Source organism: Arachis ipaensis, chromosome B1 (assembly GCF_059453495.1).
Source record: "Arachis ipaensis isolate K30076 ecotype BB chromosome B1, ASM5945349v1, whole genome shotgun sequence".
NCBI classification, from domain to species: Eukaryota; Viridiplantae; Streptophyta; class Magnoliopsida; order Fabales; family Fabaceae; genus Arachis; species Arachis ipaensis.
This window is the reverse complement of record NC_142436.1, coordinates 75,673,410-75,696,066: the sequence shown is the minus strand read 5'-3', so window position 1 is coordinate 75,696,066 and position 22,657 is coordinate 75,673,410. Positions and strand designations below refer to the sequence as shown.

The window sequence follows — 22,657 nt, the reverse complement described above, 5'->3', positions numbered from 1 at the left end:
AATATTTTGAAAAAAAAATTGTATATATTTTAGAAGGAAGATTTGTGGTATAATTTAAATAAATTCAATAAAAAAATTATTAAAAAATACATTTACTCAAATTCCAAATACAATAATACTCTTTTATATAATTAATAATTTAAAAAATTAAAAAATAATATTATCCAAAAATTTATGAGACTTTTTCAAAATAATTACAAAGTTTTAAAAATGGATGGAAGAATATTGTATGGAATTTGAATTGTTTTGTATTAATTTTATATAAAATACTCATATCGTTGTAATTATTCATTTTGTAATGAGTACAATTAAAATTTTACTAACAATTTTAAATTAAACATTTTTATAAAGTTTTAATTTGATATTGTATTGTAAGCATTTTTTGTAATTATTGTAAATAATTTTATAAATTTTAAAAATGATTTAGAAGATGTTATGAGTACTATAAAAATTTTCTAGTTTTTTAGTATTCTAGTTCTTGTGAAGACTATCAAAGTGAAACTCACAATAGTAAAGATAGTTTTTTAGTTTTTGTGCATTACAGAAGGACGAGCACATTACAAATTTTTATAGTACTCATAACATCTTTTAAGCCATTTTTAAATTTTATAAAATTATTTACAATAATTACAAAAAATGCTTACAATAAAATATCGAATTAAAACTTTATAAAAATATTTTTAGTTCAAAATTATTAGTAAAATTTTAGTTATACTTGTTACAAAATGAATAATTGTTAGTAAAATTTTATAAAATTATTTACAATAATTACAAAAAATGCTTCCAATAAAATATCGAATTAAAACTTTATAAAAATATTTAATTCAAAAATATTAGTAAAATTTTAGTTATACTTGTTACAAAATGAATAATTACAATGATATGAGTATTTTATATAAAAATCAATACAAAACAATTACAATTTAAATTCCATACAATATTCTTCTGTCTATGTTTAAAACTTTGTAATTATTTCGAAAAAGTCTCATAAATTTTTGGATAATATTATTTTTTAATTTTTAAATTATTGATTATATAGAAGAGTATTGTATTTGAAATTTGAGTAAATGTATTTTTAATAATTTTTTAATGAATTTATTTAAATTATACTACAAATTCCCCTTCTAAAATATACACAATTTTTTTCTAAAATATTTATGAGCTATAAAAAATGAATGGAAGAGTATTGTATTGAATTTGATATGAAAAAAAATTTTATATACGTAAAATTACAATAAATCGAACCTACTGGATTCAATTTATGTACTTTATGCTATTGCGTATAAATTGAATTTACACTTTTTGATTTACTAGTATCGAACTACATTCGTTGGTAAATCGAGTCAAGTGATGAGCCGATATTTTATACGCTTTTTGTCATCATCTTCATATAGTTTTTAGTATGTTTTGTTTAAGTTTTATTAAGTTTTTATAGGTTTTAGTGCAAAATTCACATATTTGGATTCTACTTTGAGTTTGTGTTTTTATGCAATTTCAGATATTTTCTGGCTGAAATTGAGGAGCTGGAGCAAAAGTCTGATTCAGAGACAGAGAAAACACTGCAGATGCTGTCTGGATCTGACCTCCTTGCACTCGAAAGAGTTTTTCTGGAGTTACAGAAGTCCAAATGGAGCGTACTCAATGGCTATGGAAAGCTAACATCCAGAGCTTTCCAGCAATGTGTAATAGTCCATACTTTGCTTCAGAATTGAAGGCCCAAAACTGGCGTCCAATACCAGCCTCCTGCCCTATTCTAGCGTCCAGCGCCCAAAGGAAAAGAGACCAGCGTCCAATGCCCATAAAGGACCCCCTAGCCAGCTTTCAATGCCCTAGAGGCCTCCTAGCACGTGGATCTCATCAAAGCTCAGCCCAAACACTCACCAAGTAGGTCCCAGAAATAGATTTTGGTACTAAAGGATTGTTTTACCCTTCTTATGTAATCCTTAATCATTAGTCTAGTATTTATTTGAGAATTTTTATACTATTCGCAGCTCTTAGACACTTTACACGTTTTTCATATTGTATTCTCTATCAGTCTGAGTTTCGTTTCTAAACCTCCTAAGTTGATGGGAGGAGCCCTGCTAAGTTTTATGGCTCAATAAAAGTATTACTGTTTATTTTCAATCCGTGTTTAATTCTCAACTCAAAGATGTATCTTCGTTCTTCATCATTATGAATGCGTTGAACTGGAACAAGGTTATCTCATTCTACATGGGTTCAGAGTGCGTCTTTCATAGGACAATGATGAACCACTAGCTTGATTATACATTTCTTAGACGGCTAATCCACGACTTCGTTGTGGACTTCTCGAGACATCAGTTTAGTCGAGGTATGAGGAGATTAGAGTCTTTGTGGTAGAGGCTAGAACCCAAAGGCGCAACATTCTCTGATCCAGAAGATTCGACCTTGTCTGTGGTATTTTGAGTAGGATCATTAAGAAGAATGGACTGCAAGAGTTTCACCCTCAATCAGAATGGATCCACACTAACCCTGGGGTTCAGATCTAGAGGAGCATTGGTGACCTCTCAACCGGCGTTGATCACATACATCCTGCCATAGAAGAAATCATTCACAGTTGAAGAAGACAATAAAACCAGAGTTATGCAGAAGAACAAAGCATCTCTAAGCCTTAACCATCTTCTTATCACTGGTTATAATCAAACATTGTAATTTCATCTTATTCCAATTTTATGTGCTTTAAACAACATATCTACTTCTTCTATCTGTCTGACTAAGATCTACAAGATAACCATAACTTGCTTCAAACTACAATCCTCGTGGGATCGACCTTGACTCGCTCAGGTATTACTTGGACGACCCAGTGCACTTGCTGGTTCAGTTGTACGAAGTGTGGAAATTCGTGCACCAAGTTTTTGGCGCCGTTGTCGGGGATTGTTCGAGTTTGGACAAACTCATGAATTATCTTGTTGCTTAGATTAGGTACTTTTTACTTTTGTTTTGAATCTTTTATTTTTCTTTTCAAAAATTTTTTCAAAACCTTTTCTGTTTTTGGCTATGTATTTTCTTTTGATTTTCTTACTTTGAGTCTTACCTATTTCTTGTTTTCTTTTTCTAAAATTGTTTCAAAACTTTTTCTTTTCTTCATTAATCTTTATCTTTTGTTTGAATCTTTTGTTCTTGTTCATGTTAAGGTTTCGGATTTCTTGTTTCTTTTTCCAAAAAATTTTCAAAAAATAGTGTCTTTTATTTGAGTCTTGTGTCAATCTTTAAGTTTGGTGTCTTCTTGAATCTTTTCTTTTAAAATTTTTGAAAATTGTGTCTTTGGTTTTCAAAAATTTTAAGTTTGTTGTCCTTTGCATATTCTTGTTTTCTTTGAATCCTTTGAGTTTTGTTCTTGGTGTTCTTCTTGATCTTCAGTGTTCTTGTTTTTCTTCTTGTTTTGATCTTTAAATTTTTAAGTTTGGTGTCTTTTAGTTATTTTTCTCTTTCTTCATTAATTCAAAAAATAAAAAAAAATATCTTTTCTATCTTTATTTCAAAATTATTTTCAAAAATATTAACAAAAATTTCAATTTTTAATTTCAAAATTATTATCTTATCTTATCTTAATTTTAAAAATCAAATTTCAAATCTTATTTTCTTCAACTTCTTTTTAATTTTTTTCTTTTAAACTTTGATTTTTTCTTATCTTATCTTTCTTTTAAAATTTAAATTTCAAATCTTTTTAAATTAGAAACTAACTTTTTTATTTTGATTTCAAATCTTTTAAATCTAAAACTTATCTTTTCTTAACTTCCTTATCTTATCTTTCTTACCTAACTTATCTTCTTTTTAATTCAAAACCTTTTCTATCTTATCTTCTTTTAAATTTTAATTTTAAAAACTTTTCAAATATTTTTAATTCTTATCTTATCTTGTTGACTTTTTTAAATTTTTTCAAAATCAAATATTTTCTAATCTTCTATCTTATCTTGTTTTCAAATCTTTCTTAATTAGTTAGTTGCTTTCTCTTTCTTCTTTTTCAAAACTTCCTAACTAACTCCTCTCTCTTCTATTTTCGAAAATATCTTCTTTATTTTTTCCTCTTCTTTTTCGAAAATCATCATTAAGTTTTCAAATCTTTTTAGTTTATTAACCTTTATCTGATTAATAAATAAAATAAAAACAAAAATATTTCAAATTTAGTTTCTAAGTTTGCTTCTAATTTTCGAATTCTTCCTCTCTTCTAGCCGAATTCTTCTTCTCCTTTCTCTATCTTCATTCTTCTTTCTTCTTTTGGATATCTCACCGGGAGCTCCCTATACTGTGAGTCTGTGACATAGAGACTCCCATTTTTCTTTGTCTCTTATTTATGTATGCAGAGACACCAGAGTCACTATGGATCCAAAGGGAAATGCATGAATTGGGAGACCTCTAGGCTCCTATACATTTGACACTCCTATTGACTCAGATGACTTTAAGGTCAACCTAGACCAGGTCTTGCTATTACGGCAAAAGTGCCAGTTTCAAGGATACCCACAAGAAGACCCCAGTAAGTTCATCTCTGACTTCATGCAGTTCTGTTAAACACCCGCCTGGGTAGTAGCGGTAGTAGTGGTGATTCCACTCGCTCCAGGTTGAGCTGTTAAACACCCGCCTGGGTAGTAGCCACAGTAGTGGTTATTCCACTGGCTCTGGGTTGAGCGGGTAGTAGCAATGGAGTTGTAGCTCAAACCTACTTGCTCCGCGATGGGTGTTTCTGTCCATGGTTAGCTAGCAGGACGTGTCGGGTTGGCTATATAACCGACAGATGATATCATCAGCCACTAGGGACAGGCATGCATCATATGCATCTATGTGACATTGTTTGGGTGTGCATATTGTACTTGGTTTGTCTATATGATTAACTGCTAATTGTTCTACTTGCTGTAACTGTTGTTTGTGCTTGAACTTCCTATCTGTGTTTGTAACTGGGACTCTGTTGGATTATGGTGATTTGGTTGATGGTTGGATTGTTTGGGCCTAGGGCCGTGGTTGGATTGTTTGGGCCTAGGGCCGTGGTTGGAATGAGATGAACCGATGGTTGATTTCAGTTTTATGTTTCTGATTTGGAATAAAATATGAAATGCTATTTTGTTTCAGCATAGATAAACCGTTTTGAAAGACTTTTGAGTTTTTGAGAATTGAATGGTTCCTCTTTCAGAAAAGATTTCCGACTTTACTTTTATTGTAAACCGATGTTTTTGAAAAGAGGCATGAGACGGTTATTAATCACTGGTACGGTTTATCTTCAAGTATCCTATTACAGTAATTCCCAAAAACCCTCTACTGAGAACCCTTTCGAGGATGATGTTCTCACCCCCTACATTTTTCCCCTTTCATCAGGATATGGGCGCAGAAGTTACGAAGAGCTTATTTAATTGTTGTTGTGATGCTCTGTATTATTTTAGTTATGATTTACTGCACCCTCGCCTTTATCTTGATATAATCTGTAAGAGGGATAGGAATTGTATTGGATTATGTTTGTAATATTATTTATATATATTTATGTATATATATGGATGTACTCTTTATGAGTTGTTGTAAGTTGAATGGTATTTATGGAGGTACGTTATCGAACGAAAGTATTTTTGGGAGCGGTATTGTGGTTTAAAGTTTTAAACAGGCTCATATTTTAGTATTAAGTAGTATAAGTGTCGTCGTAATGTCCGAGCTATCAGAGTCGCGCAGCCAGAAGTGTGAACTTTGGTAGTTAGGGTGTTACAAGGAGACCCCAGCTAGGACAGAAGTTCTAGACATGGAGGCTGTAGCCGCACCCCCTGCTGAGATTTATAATGCTCCTAGTGATATGAGTGGTAACTACCCTTAAGGAGACACTCTCACCCATGATCGGTGGATACCTGAGCAGGTTAATATTCCTATTACTGAGTTGTTTGAGGAAGTGCATCCCTATAGGGCCCTCACAGAAAGCCTAATGCTCTCTGGGAAGGAGACCTTAAAAAAAGGTGAGACAGTAGTCTTCACCAAAGAGGCGAACCTCAGGAGTCTGCTACTAAGGGACCGAAGGCAATCAAGACCCAGGAGGATCCTGAGAATTCCAGTGAGCACGCCACTACAGAGGAGAAGGAACCTCAAGTTTATTCTTCTCTGGGATTGCAAGGGGAGCCTGTGACTCTCACAGAGCACGCCCTTGCAGAGGTGAAAGAACCTCAAGAGCTACCTGTCTTAGGCATGCAGAAAGAACCGGCAAATGAGCAGTTGGCTCATTTCCCAGCAACCCTTAAGGAGCTGCAAGACAATATCTCTATTGCAAAGGTATTGGGAAAAAAGACCCCCTATATGGCTTGTCTAAAAGAAATTCTTTTTTAAAAGAAGGACCTAAGGGGAGATGAAATAGAGGTACTTACTGAGAAGTACAGTATCCTAATTCAGAATAAGCTGCCAAGGAAAATGCTAGATCCAGGGAGCTTTTAGATCCTATGGACTACTGGAAAGATCACTTTTGACAAAGCCCTGTATGATCTTGGCTTAAGTTTAAATCTGATACCTTCATCTATAATGAAGAAGCTGGGAATCCAAGAGGCACAAGAAACAAGGATTAACTTGCATGAGAACTGGATGGTGTTCAAGGTTCTTGACCCTCCATTACCCCCTGACAAGGGAGCCACTTGCATAAAGCTAAGGATTCAGCATTCAAGCCTCCTCCCTTGGATGGAACCAATTCAATCTCTCTTAAGACCAAACGTAAGTTTGGTGTTGGATGTACACTATCCACCAAGGAGGAAGGTCCCAAAAGGAAGATACCTAGGGGCTGGAAAAATAAAAATATCCCTACTAAAGGCTTTTTACCATGGAAAATGGTAATGTTCACTTATCTAATTATGGTATTCATCATGGAAGAGGGAAGTGGCAAAAAGGGACACCAGCATATTGCTGCAAGCCCAACCCTGCCTCATGCAGTGAACAAGATCCTATCTCTTGAGCGTCTTACGCTAATCCATGAGAGCACAAGAAGGACGCTCCTAGTAAGAAGTAAGGATTTATTCCTCTATGACTATCTTCCTCCTTGAAAGGAGCTGTCCGCCAAGCTAATGACATTAAAGAAGCGCTTGTTGGGAGGCAACCCAACCATGAGTAGAGTATTTATGTTCTTATTTCTTTCGTTTATTTTAATTTGAGTTTATTTTAGTTTATTTTTAGAGTTTTCCCTTGCTTTTTAATGTTTGTGATCATGTACAGCAGTTAGAACAGAAACAGTTAGAGCTGGAAACAGAACACCCTGGAACAGAAACCTTGCTGGCGTTGAACGCCAGACAAGGAGCCAGAGTGGGCATTAAAACGCCTTCTAGGGAGCAACAAGCTAGCGTTGAATGCCAGCCAGGGAGCTAGGCTGGGCGTTCAACGCCCAAAAAGGAAAAAGACCTGGCATTGAATGCCAGGAAGGAGGTTTGGTACGCGAAATCGTAGTTTCACACTTTTCTCGCAACTCCGCACAACTAACCAGCAAGTGCACTGGGTTATCCAAGTAATAAAGCTTGCGTGAGTAAGGGTCGATCCCATGGAGATTGTCGGCTTGAAGCAAGCTATGGTCATCTTATAAATCTCAGTCAGGCAGATTCAAATGGTTATAAGGTTTTAATAATTGAAAGATAAATAAAACAGAAAATAAGATAGAGTTACTCATGTAATTCATTGGTGGGAATTTCAGATAAGCGTATAGAGATGCTTTGTTGCTTCTGAACCTCTGCTTTCCTATTGCTTCCATCCAACCATGCGTTACTTCCTTCCATGGCAAGCTGTAGGATCCTCTCAATGAAAATGGTCCTCTACGGTTTCTGCACGGCTAATCAACTGTCGGATTTCTCCTCTCGGATGAAAAATACCAGGTACAGCTTTGGTGCCAGTTTGGACGTTTAACTCCAATTCTGGTGCCAGTCTGGGCGTTTTACGCCAGAAAGTTTTAGGCTGGCTTTGGACGCCATTTTGGGCCATCAAATCTCGGGAAAAGTATGAACTATTATATATTGCTGGAAAGCCCAGAATGTCTATTTTCTAACTCAATTAAGAGCGTGCCAATTGGGCTTCTGTAACTCTAGAAAATCCATTTCGAGTGCAGCAATGTCAGAATCCAACAACATCTGCAGTCCTTTTTCAGCCTCTGAATCAGATTTTTGCTCAGGTCCCTCAATTTCAGCCAGAAAATATCTGAAATCACATAAAAACACACAAACTCATAGTAAAGTCCAGAAATGTGATTTTTGAATAAAAACTAATAAAAATATAATAAAAAGTAACTAAAACATACTAAAAACTATGTAAAAATAATGCCAAAAAGGGTATAAATTATCCGCTCATCACAACACCAAACTTAAATTGTTGCTTGCCCCCAAGCAACTAAAAATAGATTAGGATAAAAGAAGAGAATATACAATGAATTTCAAATATCATTGAAGCTCAGTTCCAATTAGATGAGCGAGACTTACAGCCTTTTTGCTTCTGAACAGTTTTGGCATCTCACTTTATCCTTTGAAGTTTAGAATGATTGGCATCTATAGAAACCCAGAATTCAGATAGTGTTATTGATTCTCCTAGTTTAGTATGTTGATTCTTAAACACAGATAGTGTTATTGTTTTCCAATATTACCACCGGATACATAAATGCCACAGACACATAACTGGGTGAATCTTTTCAGATTGTGACTTAGATTTGCTAGAGTCCCCAGTTAGAGGTGCCCAAAACTCTTAAGCACACTTTTTTTGCTTTGGACCATGACTTTAACCGCTCAGTCTCAAGCTTTTCACTTGACACCTTCACGCCACAAGCACATGGTTAGGGACAGCTTGGTTTAGCCGCTTAGGCCAGGATTTTATTCCTTTAGGCCCTCCTATCCATTAATGCTCAAAGCCTTAGATCCTTTTTACCCTTGCCTTTTGGTTTAAAGGGCTATTGACTTTTTCTGCTTGCTTTTTCTTTTTCTTTCTTTCTTTTTTTTTCGCTACTTTTTTCCTTTTCTTTTTTTTTCTGCAAGCTTTTCACTGCTTTTTCTTGCTTTTCAAGAATCAATTTTATTATTTTTCAGATTATCAATAACATTTCTCATTTTTCATTATTCTTTCAAGAACCAACAATTTTAACATTCATAAACAACAATATAAAAAATATGCACTGTTCAAGCATTCATTCAGAAAAAAAAAGTATTGCCACCACATCAAAATAATTAGATTATTTTCAAGATGCAATTCGAAATTCATGTACTTTTTTTTCTTTTTCAATTAAAAACATTTTTCATTTAAGAAAGGTGAAGGATTCATAGGACATTCATAGTTTTAAGACATAGACACTAATGATCATGTAATAAAGACACAAACATAGACAAAACATAAAGCATGATTTTTGAAAAACAGAAAAATAAGAACAAGGAAATTAAAGAACGGGTCCACCTTAGTGATGGCAGCTAGTTCTTCCTCTTGAAGATCTTATGGAGTGCTTGAGATCCTCTATGTCTCTTCCTTGTCTTTGTTGCTCCTCTCTCATGGCTCTTTGGTCCTCTCTAATTTCATTGAGGATAATGGAGTGCTCTTGGTGCTCCATCCTTAGTTGCCCCCTGTTGGAACTCAATTCTCCTAAGGAGGTGTTGATTTGTTCTCAATAGTTATGTGGAGGAAAATGCATCCCTTGAGGCATCTCAGGGATTTCATGATGAGGAATTTTCTCATGCTCTTGTTGAGGTCCATGAGTGGGCTCTCTTGTTTGCTCCATCTTCTTCTTAGTGATGGGCTTGTCTCCTTCAATAAGGTCGTCTTCCTCTATGACAATTCCAGCTGAATTGCATAGGGTACAGATGAGATGAGGGAAGGCTAACCTTGCCAAAGTGGAGGGCTTGTCCGCCACCTTGTAAAGTTCTAGGGATATGATCTCATGAACTTCTACTTCCTCCCCATTCATCATGCTTTGAATCATGATAGCCCGGTTTATTGTAACTTCAGACTGGTTGCTAATAGGAATAATAAAGCGTTGGATGAACTCCAACCATCCCCTGGCCACGGGTTTGAGGTCAAGCCTTCTTAGTTGAACCGGCTTGCCTCTTGAGTCTCTCTTCCATTGAGCTCCTTCCACACAAATGTCCATGAGGACTTGGTCCAACCTTTGATCAAAGTTGACCCTTCTAGTAAAAGGGTGAGGATCTTCTTGCATCATTGGTAAGTTGAATGCCAACCTCACATTTTCCGGACTGAAATCTAAGTAATTCCCCCAACCATTGTGAGCCAATTCTTTGGGTTCGGGTTCATACTTTGATCATGGTTCCTAGTGATCCATGCATTAGCATAGAACTCTTGAACCATTAAGATTCTGACTTGTTGAATGGGGTTGGTGAGAGTTTTCCAACCTCTTCTTTGAATCTCATGTCGGATCTCCAGATATTCACTCTTTTTGAGTTTGAAGGGGACCTCGGGGATCACCTTTTTCTTGGCCACAACTTCATAGAAGTGGTCTTGATGGACCTTTGAGATGAATCTCTCCATTTCTCATGACTCGGAGGTGGAAGCAATTGCCTTTGCTTTCCTATTTCTAGAGGATTCTCCTGCCTTAGGTGCCATTGATGGTTATGGAAAAACAAAAAGGAAGGATTTTTCCACACCAAACTTAAAATGTTTGCTCATCCTCGAGTAAAAGAAGAAAGAAAAGAGTAGAATGAGAAAAAATAGAGGAAATGGAGGGAGGTGAGTGGTTCGGCCAAGGTGCAAAGAAGTGTTTGTGATGTGTGAAAGTTGAGGTAGTGAGGAGGGGGTATTTATAGTGTAGGAGGGAGAGGGAATCCGTGTGAGAATGGGTGGGTTTGGGAGGGAAATGGTTTGAATTTGAATGGTGAGGTAGGTAGAGTTTTATGATGGATGGATGTGAGTGGTGAAGAGGATAGGATTTGATAGGTGAAGGGTATTTGGGGAAGAGTTATTGAGGTGATTGGTCAAGGATATTTGGGAAAGAGTATTATAGAAAGGTGTGAAGAGGAGAGAAGAAGAGGTAGGGTAGGTGGGGATCCTGTGGGGTCCACAGATCTTGAGGTGTCAAGGAACTCAGCTCCCTGCACCATTCTGGCGTTCAAACGCCCACTGTGTGCCAATTCTGGCGTTAAATGCAAGCTCTGCTACCTTTCCTGGCGTTAAACGCCAGTCTGCTGCCCATTTTTGGCGTTTAACGCCATCCAGATGCCAGACAGCCCTTTCTGGCATTAAATGCCCAGAATGCTGCCAGGCTGGGCGTTAAACACCCATTCTGCTATCCTTACTAGCGTTTAAACGCTAGTAAGCCTGTCCTCCAGGGTGTGCTATTTTTTATGCTATTTTTCATTTTGCTTTACTTTTGCAGCTGTTTTTATGACTTCACATTATCATCAACCTAAAGAAAACATAAAATAACAATGTAAAATAAATAAATATAATTAAATAACATTGGGTTGCCTCCCAATAAGCGCTTCTTTAATGTCAATAGCTTAATAGTGAAGCTCTTAGAGAGCTTCACAAAGACTCAGAGCTTTAATGGTGGCTTCCCAACACCAAACTTAGAAGTTGAGTGTGGCAGCTCTGTTTGACTCTGTATTGAGAGAAGCTTTTCATGCTTCCTCTCCATGGTGATAGAAGAAGATCCTTGAGCCTTAAACACAAGGTAGTCCTCATTCAATTGAAGGACTAACTCTTCTCTGTCCACATCAATCACAGCTCTTGCTGTGGCTAGGAAGGGTCTTCCAAGGATGATGGATTCATCTTCATCCTTCCCAGTGTCTAGAATTATGAAATCATCAGGGATGTAAAAGCCTTCAACCTTCACTAAGACATCCTCTACAAGTCCATAAGCCTGTTTCCTTGAATTGTCTGCCATCTCTAGTGAGATTCTTGCAGCTTGTACCTCAAAGATTCCTAGTTTCTCCATTACAGAGGGTGGCATGAGGTTTATACTTGACCCAAGGTCACACAGAGCCTTCTTAAAGGTCATGGTGCCTATGATACAGGGTATTAAGAATTTTCCAGGATCCGATTTCTTCTGAGGTAATTTCTGTTGAACCAGGGTATTCAGTTCATTGATGAGCAATGGAGGTTCATCCTCCCAAGTCTCATTACCAAATAACTTGGTATTCAGCTTCATGATTGCTCCTAGATACTGAGCAACTTGCTCTTTAATAGTATCTTCATCCTCTTCAGAGGAAGAGTACTCATCAGAGCTCATGAATGGCAACAGTAAATTCAGTGGAATCTCTATGGTCTTTGTATGAGCCTCAGATTCTTTTGGTTCCTCATTAGGGAACTCTATGGTGGCCAGTGGACCTCCATTGAGGTCTTCCTCACTGGAATTCACTGCCTTTTGACTCTCTCCAGGTTCGGCCATGTTGGTTATATTTATAGCCTTGCACTCTCCTTTTGGATTCTCTTCTGTATTGCTTGGGAGAGTACTAGGAGGAGTTTCAGTGACTCTTTTACTCAGTTGACCTACTTGTGCCTCCAAGTTTCTGATGGAGGACCTTGTTTCAGTCATGAAACTTAGAGTGGTCTTAGATAGATCAGAGATTATGGTTGCTAAGTCAGAGAGGCTCTGCTTAGAATTCTCTGTCTATTGCTGAGAAGATGATGGGAAAGGTTTGCTATTGCCAAACCATGTTCTCCTACCATTATTATTATTAAAGCCTTGTTGAGGCTTCTGTTGATCCTTCCATGAGAAATTTGGGTGATTTCTCTATGAAGGATTATAGGTGTTTGCATAGGATTCTCCCATGTAATTTACCTCTTCCATTGTAGGATTCTCAGGGTCATAAGCTTCTCCTTCAGGGGAGGCTTCTTTAGTACTGCCGGATGCAGCTTGCATTCCAGTCAAACTCTGAGAAATCATATTGACTTGCTGAGTCAATATTTTGTTCTGAGCCAATATGGAATTTAGAGTATCAACCTCAAGAACTCCTTTCTTCTGAGTTGTCCCATTATTCACAGGATTTCTTTTAGAAGTGTACATGAATTGGTTATTTGCAACCATTTCAATGAGTTCCTGGGCTTCTACAGGCGTCTTCTTCAGATGAAGGGATCCACCAGTAGAGTGGTCCAATGACATCTTGGACAATTTAGACAGACCATCATAGAATATACATAAGATGCTCCATTCTAAAAGCATGTCAGAAGGACACCTTCTGATCAATTGCTTGTATCTTTCCCAAGCTTCATAGAGGGATTCACCTTCCTTCTGTCTGAAGGTTTGGACTTCCACTCTAAGCTTGCTCAACTTTTGAGGTAGAAATAATTTGGCCAAGAAGGCATTGACCAACTTTTTCCAAGAGTTCAGGCTTTCTTTAGGTTGTGAGTCCAACCATGTCCTAGCTCTGTCTCTTACAGCAAAGTGGAAAAGCATAAGTCTGTAGACCTCAGGATTAACCCCATTGGTCTTAACAGTGTCACAGATTTGTAAGAATTCAGCTAAGAACTGATGAGGATCTTCCAATGAAAGTCCATGAAACTTGTAATTCTGCTGCATTAACAAAACTAATTGAGGCTTAAGCTCAAAGTTGTTTGCTCCAATTGTAGGAATTTAGATGCTTCTTCCACAAAAGTCAGAAGATGGTGCAATAAAGTCACCAAGCATCTTCCTTGCATCTCCACCATTGTTATTGGGTTCGGCCATGTCTTCTTCTTTTTCGAAGATTTCTGTCAGGTCCTCTCCAGAGTGTTGTGCTTTAGCTTCTCTTAGCTTCCTCTTCAGAGTCCTTTCAGGTTCAGGATCAGTTTCAACAAGAGTGCCTTTATCCCTGTTTCTGCTCATATGAAAAAGAAGAAAACAGAGAAGAAGAATCATCTATGTCACAGTATAGAGATTCCTTTATGTGAGTAGAAGAATAGAAGAATGAGGTAGAGAGAGAGTAAGAAAAATTCGAACACAGAGAGGGGGAGAGGGTTCGAATTTTTAAGAAGAGAAGTGTTAGTAAATAAATAAAATAAATAGAAAGAGATGAGAGAGAGAATTATTCGAAAATTGAAATAAATAAATAAAAAATATTTTTATTTTTTTTATTTTAATTATTAGTTAGAATTTGAATTTAAAAAGAGAAATAAAATAAAATTAGAATTTAAAATAATTAGTTAATTAAAAAGAATTTTGAAAAAGTGGTGAGGGATTTTCGAAAATTAAGAAAAGAAATAAAAGTAATATGAAAACTAAATAAATTAATTAATTTAAAAGATTTTTGAGAAAGTTGTTAGTTAGTTTTCGAAAATTAGAGAGAGAAAGAAAAGTTGTTAGGTGGTTTTGAAAAAAGATAAGAAATAGTAAAATAAACAAAAAGTCAAGTAATTAATTGAAAAAGATTTGAAAATAAATTTTGAAAATATAAGAAGTTAGAAAAGGATTTTGAAATTAAGTTTTGAAAAAGATATGATTGAAATTTATTTTGGAAAAAGATTTGAAAAGGAAATTAAAAAGATTTGATTTTTGAAATTAAAGTTGATTACTTGACTAACAAGAAACTAAAATATATGATTCTAGAATTTGAAGATTGAATCTTTCTTAATAGGCAAGTAACAACTTGAAAATTTTTGACTCAAAACATTAAATGTTAGCAATAAATTCGAAAATATGAAATAAAAGTAAGAAAAAGATTTTGAAAATCAATTTTTTTTAAATTTTTGAAAAACATGAAAGAAAAATGAAAAAGATTTGAATTTTTTTTTTGAAAAAGATTTGAAAAGATAGAATTTTTAAATTAAAATTTTGACTTGACTAACAAGAAACAACTAAAATTTAAAACTTTTGACTAAATCAATTCAAAATTTCGAAATTTATGAGTGAAATAAGGGAAAGATATATTTTTTATTTTTGAATTTTTTAATAAGGAGAGAGAAAAAGAACTCAATGACACAAAACACAAGAAATTTAGATCAAAGCAAGTAATGCATGCAAGAAAACTTTGAATGTCAAGATGAACACCAAGAACACTTTGAAGATCATGATGAACATCAAGAACTTTTTTTTTTAATTTTTAAGAAAAGGAAAACATGCAAGACACCAAACTTAGAAATTTTTAAACTCTAGACACTAATAATTCGAAAATGCATATGAAAAACAAGAAAAGACACAAAACAAGAAAATGCAAAGATCAAATAATGAAAATAATCAAGAACAACTTGAAGATCATGAAGAACTCAATGCATGTATTTTTTCGAAAATTTAAAGAAAAATCAAAATATGCAATTGACACCAAACTTAAAATTTGACACTAGACTCAAACAAGAAACATAAAATATTTTTGGTTTTATGATTTTATTAATTTTTTTTTGTATCTTTTGAAAATTATTTGGAAAAAGAAAATAAATAAATTCAAAATTTTTAATAAGAATTACAGGAATCATGCAATGTTAGTCAAAAGTTTCGGTCCAATAGAATTAAACATGGCCAATTGGCCAGCCAAGCTTCAGCAGAGCATTACATACATCAGCCAAATTGATAGGAATCCAAAGAGGCTCTTGCAAAGATAAGTGGAAACCTCAGTCCAAAAGATTAGACATGGCTTAACAGCCAGCCAGGATTCAACATACCTCATGAAACTCTAGATTTTGTTCTTAAAAACTCTGAAAGAAATTTTTTTTTGAATTCTTCGAAATTAAAAATAAAAAGCTTAAACATAAAATAAAATTACCTAATCTAAGCAACAAGATGAACCGTCAGTTGTCCAAACTCAAACAATCCCCGGCAACGGTGCCAAAAACTTGGTACGCGAAATCGTGATTTCACACTTTTCTCGCAACTTCACGCAACTAACCAGCAAGTGCACTGGGTCATCCAAGTAATAAACCTTACGTGAGTAAGGGTCGATCCCACGGAGATTGTTGGCTTAAAGCAAGCTATGGTCATCTTGTAAATCTCAGTCAGGTGGATTCAAATGGTTATAAGGTTTTAATAATTAAAAGATAAATAAAACAGAAAATAAGATAGAGTTACTCATGTAATTCGTTGGTGAGAATTTCAGATAAGCGTATAGAGATGCTTTGTTGCTTCTAAACCTCTGCTTTCCTATTGCTTCCTTCCAACCATGCATTACTTCCATCCATGGCAAGCTGTAGGATCCTCTCAGTGAAAATGGTCCTCTACGGTTTCTGCACGGCTAATCAACTGTCGGATTTCTCGTCTCGGATGAAAAATACCAGGTATAGCTACCGCATGGCTAATCATCTGTCGGTTCCCGCTAGCATCGGAATAGGATCCATTGATCCTTTTGCACACTGTCACTTGCGCCCAACATTCGCAGGTTTGAAGCTCTTTACAGTCATCCCTTCCCGGATCCTACTCGGAATACCACAGACAAGGTTTAGACTTTTCGGATCCCAAGAATGCTGCCAATGGTTCTAGCCTATACCACGAAGATACTAATCTCACGGACTTGGTCCGTGTATTAGATATCCAAGAGAATATACTCCAGTTGTTGTCCAATGACTACGTTGAACATCATGTAGACCGCTTGTGGTTGTCAGGCACGCGGATCTTGGCTAAGCGAGTAACAAAGATAGTGGGTGATTATCACGAATCACCCCTTCATTCTAACTTAACTGAATTAAGTACGAGAGTATATCTTGGAGAAGAAGTAGGCGTGAATTGAATAGAAAAACAATAGTACTTGCATTAATTCATGAAGAACAGCAGAGTTCTACACCTTAATCTATGGGGTGTAGAAACTCCACCATTGAAAATACATAAGTGAAAGGAGGTCTAGGCATGGTCGTGATGCCAGACTCCAAACGTGAACAATGGTCTATGATAGTATCCAGTCTAGCCCCCGAATACAATAGTAAAAAGTGCTATTTATACTAAACTAGTAACTTAGGTTTACAGAAAATAAGTAACTAAATGCAGGTAGTGCAGAAATCCACTTCCGGGGCCCACTTAGTGTGTGCTTAGGCTGAGCATTAAAGCTTTTTCGTGCATAGGCTATTCCTGGAGTTAAACGCCAGCTTTGGTGCGAGTTTGGGCGTTTAACTCCAATTCTGGTGCTAGTTTGGGCGTTTTACGCCAGAAAGTTTTAGGCTGGCTTTGGACGCCAGTTTGGGCCATCAAATCTCAGGCAAAGTATAAACTATTATATATTTCTAGAAAGCCCAGGATGTCTATTTTCCAACGCATTTGAGAGCGTGCCAATTGGACTTCTGTAGCTCCAGAAAATCCATTTTGAGTGCAGCAGGGTCAGAATCCAACAGCATCTGCAGTCCTTTTTCAGCCTCTGAATCAGATTTTTGCTCAGGTCCCTCAATTTTAGTCAAAAAATACCTGAAATCACAGAAAAACACACAAACTCATAGTAAATTCCAGAAATGTGATTTTTGAATAAAAACTAATAAAAATATAATAAAAAGTAACTATAACATACTAAAAACTATGTAAAAATAATGCCAAAAAGGGTATAAATTATCCGCTCATCAAGGTTCCTCCTGGGCATTCAACGCCACAAATGGGAGGCAAGCTAGCGTTGAACGCCCATATGGAGGGCAAGGCATTTGAATTCCCTAGCTTCTCAGGACCAGTAGGTCCTACAGAATCTTCACCTACCCCACCTTCTTCTACCTTATTCTTCCCCATTGTCCATATTTGCTCGAGGACGAGCAAAACTCTTAAGTTTAGTGTTGCAAAAGCTTTTCTTTTTTACTTCTACCATTTTTAAGTATGGCACCAAAGACTGCTGAAACCTCAAAGAAGAGGAAGGAAAAGGCATTTTCCCCCACATCCCTCACCTCATTTATCACCTATGCAATTCAGATGGAATTGTCATAGAAGAGGACAAGCCCATCACTAAAAGAAGGATGGAGCATGTTAGAGAGCCAGCACACGGACCACAGCAAGAGCATGTGGAGCCGCCTCAATAGAAATCCTGAGATGCCTCAAGGGATGTATTTTTCTCCCCCTAAAAAAAACTTTGGGATCAACTGAATACCTCTCTGGGAGAGTGGAGCTCAAACGTGGAGTAACTGAGGTTGGAACATCAAGAGCACTCCACCATCCTCCATTAAATAGAGAAGATCAAAGGGCTATGAGGGAAGAACAACAAAGACAAGGGCGTGACATTGAAGAGATCAAGAACCACATTGGATTCTCAAGGAGGAGTAGTAGCCGCCATCACTAAGGTGGATTCGTTCTCTTAATTTCCATTTCTTATGTTATTTTTCTGTTTTCTATTATGTTTTATTATCTGTTTTCATATTCTTATTGCATTATCATTTCTATCTATGTCTCAAGGCTATAAAATATTCCATATATCTCTCAACTCCCATAAAGGACCCCCTAGCCAGCTTTCAACGTCCTAGAGGCCTCCTAGCCCAAACACTCACCAAGTAAGCCCCAGAAGTAGATTTTGGCACTAAAAGACTGTTTTACCCTTCTTATTATTTATTTGAGAATTTTTACACTATTCACAGCTCTTAGACACTTAACACATTTTTCATATTGTATTCTCTATCAGTATGAGTTTCTAAACCTCCTAGGTTGAGAGGAGGAGCCCTACTGAGTTTTATGGATCAATAAAAGTATTACTATTTATTTTCAATCCATGTTTGATTCTCGATTCAAAGATGTATCTTCGTTCTTCATCATTATGAATGCGTTGAACTGGAACAAGGTTATCTCATTCTACATGGGTTCAGAGTGCGTCTTTCATCGGACAATGATGAACCACTAGCTTGATCATACATCTCTTAGACGGCTAATCCACGACTTCATTGGGGACTGCTCGAGACATCAGTTCAGCCGAGGTATGGGGAGATTAGAGTCTTTGTGGTAGAGGCTAGAACCCAAGGTGCAACATTCTCTGCTCCGGAAGATTCGACCTTGTCTGTGGCGTTTTGAGTAGGATCATTAAGGAGAATAGACTGCAGGAGCTTCACCCTCAATCAGAATGGATCCACACTAACCCTGAGGTTCAGATCTGGAGGAGCATTGGCGACCTCTCAATCGGCGTTGATCACATACAGCTTGCCATAGAAGAAATCATTCACAGTTGAAGAAGATAGTAAAACCAGAGTTATCCAGAAGAACAAAGCATCTCCAAGCCTTAACCATCTTCTTATCACTGGTTATAATCAAACATTGCAATTCCATCTTATTCCAATTTTATGTGCTTTAAATAACATATCTACTTCTATCCACCTGACTAAGATCTACAAGATAACCATAGCTTGCTTCAAACCACAATCCTTGTGGGATCAACCCTGACTCACTCAGGTATTACTTGAACGACCCAGTGCACTTGCTGGTTCAGCTGTACGAGTGTGGGAATTCGTGCACCTTCAAGTAATGTAGATTTATCCCAATTTCTATTAATTCAAATCTTGTCAATTCGATTTAGTACTTAAATGACTAATTCAAATTTTATTACTTCGATTTATATAAAAATATGCATGAGGATATGTACGTAATATTTTTTTATTTAAGATGTTTACATAATATTGAGATGTGTTTTGTAACACCCTAATTACCCTAAACCTTACCTCGCGTCGTAAGGTAAAGGTTAATCAAAGGTTACGACAATTCCAAAGCTTATACATGTATATATATAGAAAGAAATAATGATTCTAGAAGCTCGATGAAGAAATAAGCTCAAAAACAGAGTTTCAAAGCGCAAAACATTCACACGAAGCTACACTAATCGAGGCACAAGATATATGTATAGATATCAAGTCATATATATAGGTATATCAAAGTATAGTAGTCATAAGAATCTAGCCGCTGCCCGCGGAGTTTAAGCCGGCTAGTTATAACAGACATAGAGAATTTAGAAAGAAAAACAGCTTTTACAAACTTCCTCTCGAGGTAAGCCTCTAGGCAAAATAAATACAAAAGTGAGAGATTTAATAAAAATAAATAAAAAAACTACAAAACTTAGCAAGGATCCTCTGCTCGGTCACCATCAAAGTAACTCACCGAGGTGGGTTGCGACCTGCATCTGAAAAATAACAACAGAGTATAGGATGAGAACCAAAGGTTCTCAGTATGGTAACAGTGCCCAGTGATGTAACATATAAGACTCTTGGACGTCAGAGGCAATCCTAGAGCTTCATATCCGTCACATGATTCAAGCTTAAAACATAAGTAAACTTAAAAGCATAATTTAAAACCATAAAGATAAGGGTAGTCTAACTTAGTGGATTTCTAATCTAACAATTCTCCGCTGTCCCACAGCCTTCGCCATCCTAACCGCCATGCGATCCCATCGCCACCCCCTTCCGAACCTCCTCAATCCCAGTAGAATACACAAATAATAACAATACAACTAAAGCACAAGTATAAGCATGTATAGCAAATAATTCAATAAGCTTTTAGGCATGTTAAACACTTAGGTAAACAATACAAGTCGGCAAAGCAAACAAACAGATAGAATATGCACATGATGAATCTCTGTCCTATTTGGCTGTGATATCATATTGTTGGTTCAACTGCTAACACGATACATCTCCATGGAGATGTCGCCTTTCGGTCTCATATTGGGAATCCCCGAGATATTGTGCCCGGATCACGGTCTAGGATGTCAGTGCCTGCACACTATAGTGATTCTGAAAAGATGCGAGCGGGATACTCTTGCCACGGACTCACATCATAACGTAAGTGGGACTAACCACCGCCTTTACGCCGCCGCCGCGACCTCGACAGGCGCATAGCATCTCAATAATCTCAACTTTAAAAGTGTTACATTAGTAGTTTTCAACAATCATTTAGTTTCAGTTCTCAGTAGTTCACCACTTTCACAATTCGTATCATCAATTATCAATACAATGCTTCGCCATCTTACTCAACCCAATTTGTCCCCAGTACTCCAGAAGCTAAGTCTCCGTTTTCTAAATTCATGTAAAAATTCACTTATTTAAGTCCTTAATTATCCTCCATCAATCCTTAGACCTAACCATAAAACATTACCCTTAAACTGCATCTTAGGGAAGTTTAGAAAGTTGAGAGAACCCTTTTTTAAAAACATAAAAAATCATTTTTAGTAAAACAGGAGTCTCGCGTACGCAAGTCCCTGCCTCGTGTACGCGGGATATTGAAAAAGGGGTGGTCGCGTACGCAACCACCTGCTCGTGTACGCGAGTGTCTCAACCCGAATGGGTTGCTCGCGTCGCATGTTAAAGTTCGCGTACGCAAGGGTTAAAAATCCACTTGCTCGCGTACGCAAGCAGCGCTCACATACGCGAGTTCCCCAACCCAAATGGGTTGGTCGCGTCGCGTGTCCCAGTCGCGTACGCAGCCAGTACAAAACTTAGAAAAATTTTAAATGTTGCAGAATTCAGTTTTTGGCACCAAACTTTGAACAGTCATAACTTTCTCTACAAAAATTCATTTTCTATAAACTTTATATCAATTTAAATCTCTCAAAACCATCTTTAATTTAAAACAAAGTTCATTCAATTTCAAGCTTTGAGGCTCGAGTTATGGTCTGTCAATGTACACCAAAAACAACAAGGTCCCCAACATTCCAAAATTCACAACCAAAATCAATTCAGAACAAACCAAACTCCAATTCACATCAATTTCTACCATTTATGTCACAATTCATCACTTTTACCAAATTTTGCACTCACATTATACACTTCTCAACCCCAATCATCAAATATATCGTTCTAGAATCATTTCTCAACCAACACAATCATACATCATCATTCTATAGTTATCATTCATAGTAATCAACCTTAATCATTCACAATATCAATATTCAACACTATTCATTAACCTCAACAATGTTGTTCATCCAAATCATCAAGTCATCAATTCATCATACATCATCAATTAACTAAGTTCAACAACCAATCCAATCTAACCTATCCTATGGGTCACTAGTCTAAGTGTCCTGAAATATTATATATTACATAGAAGAAAGCAAAATCATACCTTGGCCGATTCACAATATACCCAAAATCTCAAAATTAAGTCCAACTCAAGCCTCCAATCACCAACAATCAATCCAAAGCTCCAAATAAATGCCAATAATCACAACTTCAAGCTATATATACACATAATTTATAACCAATCAACTTAGAGTTCATCATAATCATAGTTTTACAAGGTAAATAGTTTTCTTACCTTTTTCAATGGTGTTTGGAGCACAAACCACCAATTGCCGAACCTTAGGTACCACCTAAACAATTAAAAACAGAAAATCTATTCAAAACCAAAATTCACAAATTCGAAATTCTTAGGGCTGCAAGAAGGGAAGAAAATCTCGAAATCTTACCTATAAGAGTTATATGAGAGTAACAAGCTCAGCGAGAGCTTCACGTAGCTGCTAACGGCACGCGAATCGGAGCACTGTAGCTCGGGTTATCTCCACCGGAAGTTGTATGTGAATAGTAACACTTCTCTCTTCTCCTCTCAACTCATGTAGCTGCTCAAAACCTTATGTGTGTGTGTTTGTGGCTAAAAGGATTCATTAATAAGTGTTATATATGTTGGGCTTTGGCTCAACTTGGGCCCGGTCCAACCCATTAGCATTTTTTGCCCGTTTGGCCCAACTTTGGGCCAAACCTTTAAAATTAGCGCTCGATTTTCAACTTTAATTTATTTCCTAAGGTTTTCTACTGTATTTATTATTTTCGCATAGTATCGAACAGATTTAAGTCGGTACTGCCGAAAAATTTATCGGTACGCGTTTTTACACAATTTTTCAAAGAAAATTACATTTTCCAACTCAAAAAAATCTACTGAGTCCAATTATCA

The 22,657-nt window shown here is 36.4% G+C and overlaps 1 non-coding gene across 1 annotated transcript; it reads left to right on the top strand.

The window, feature by feature from the left end:
• The first annotated feature begins 13,090 nt into the window (after nt 1-13,090).
• Nucleotides 13,091-13,198, top strand: LOC148577071 (small nucleolar RNA R71). Its single transcript, XR_015903739.1, has one exon. It is a non-coding gene; the product is annotated as a small nucleolar RNA R71 (small nucleolar RNA).
• The last annotated feature ends 9,459 nt before the right edge of the window (nt 13,199-22,657 follow it).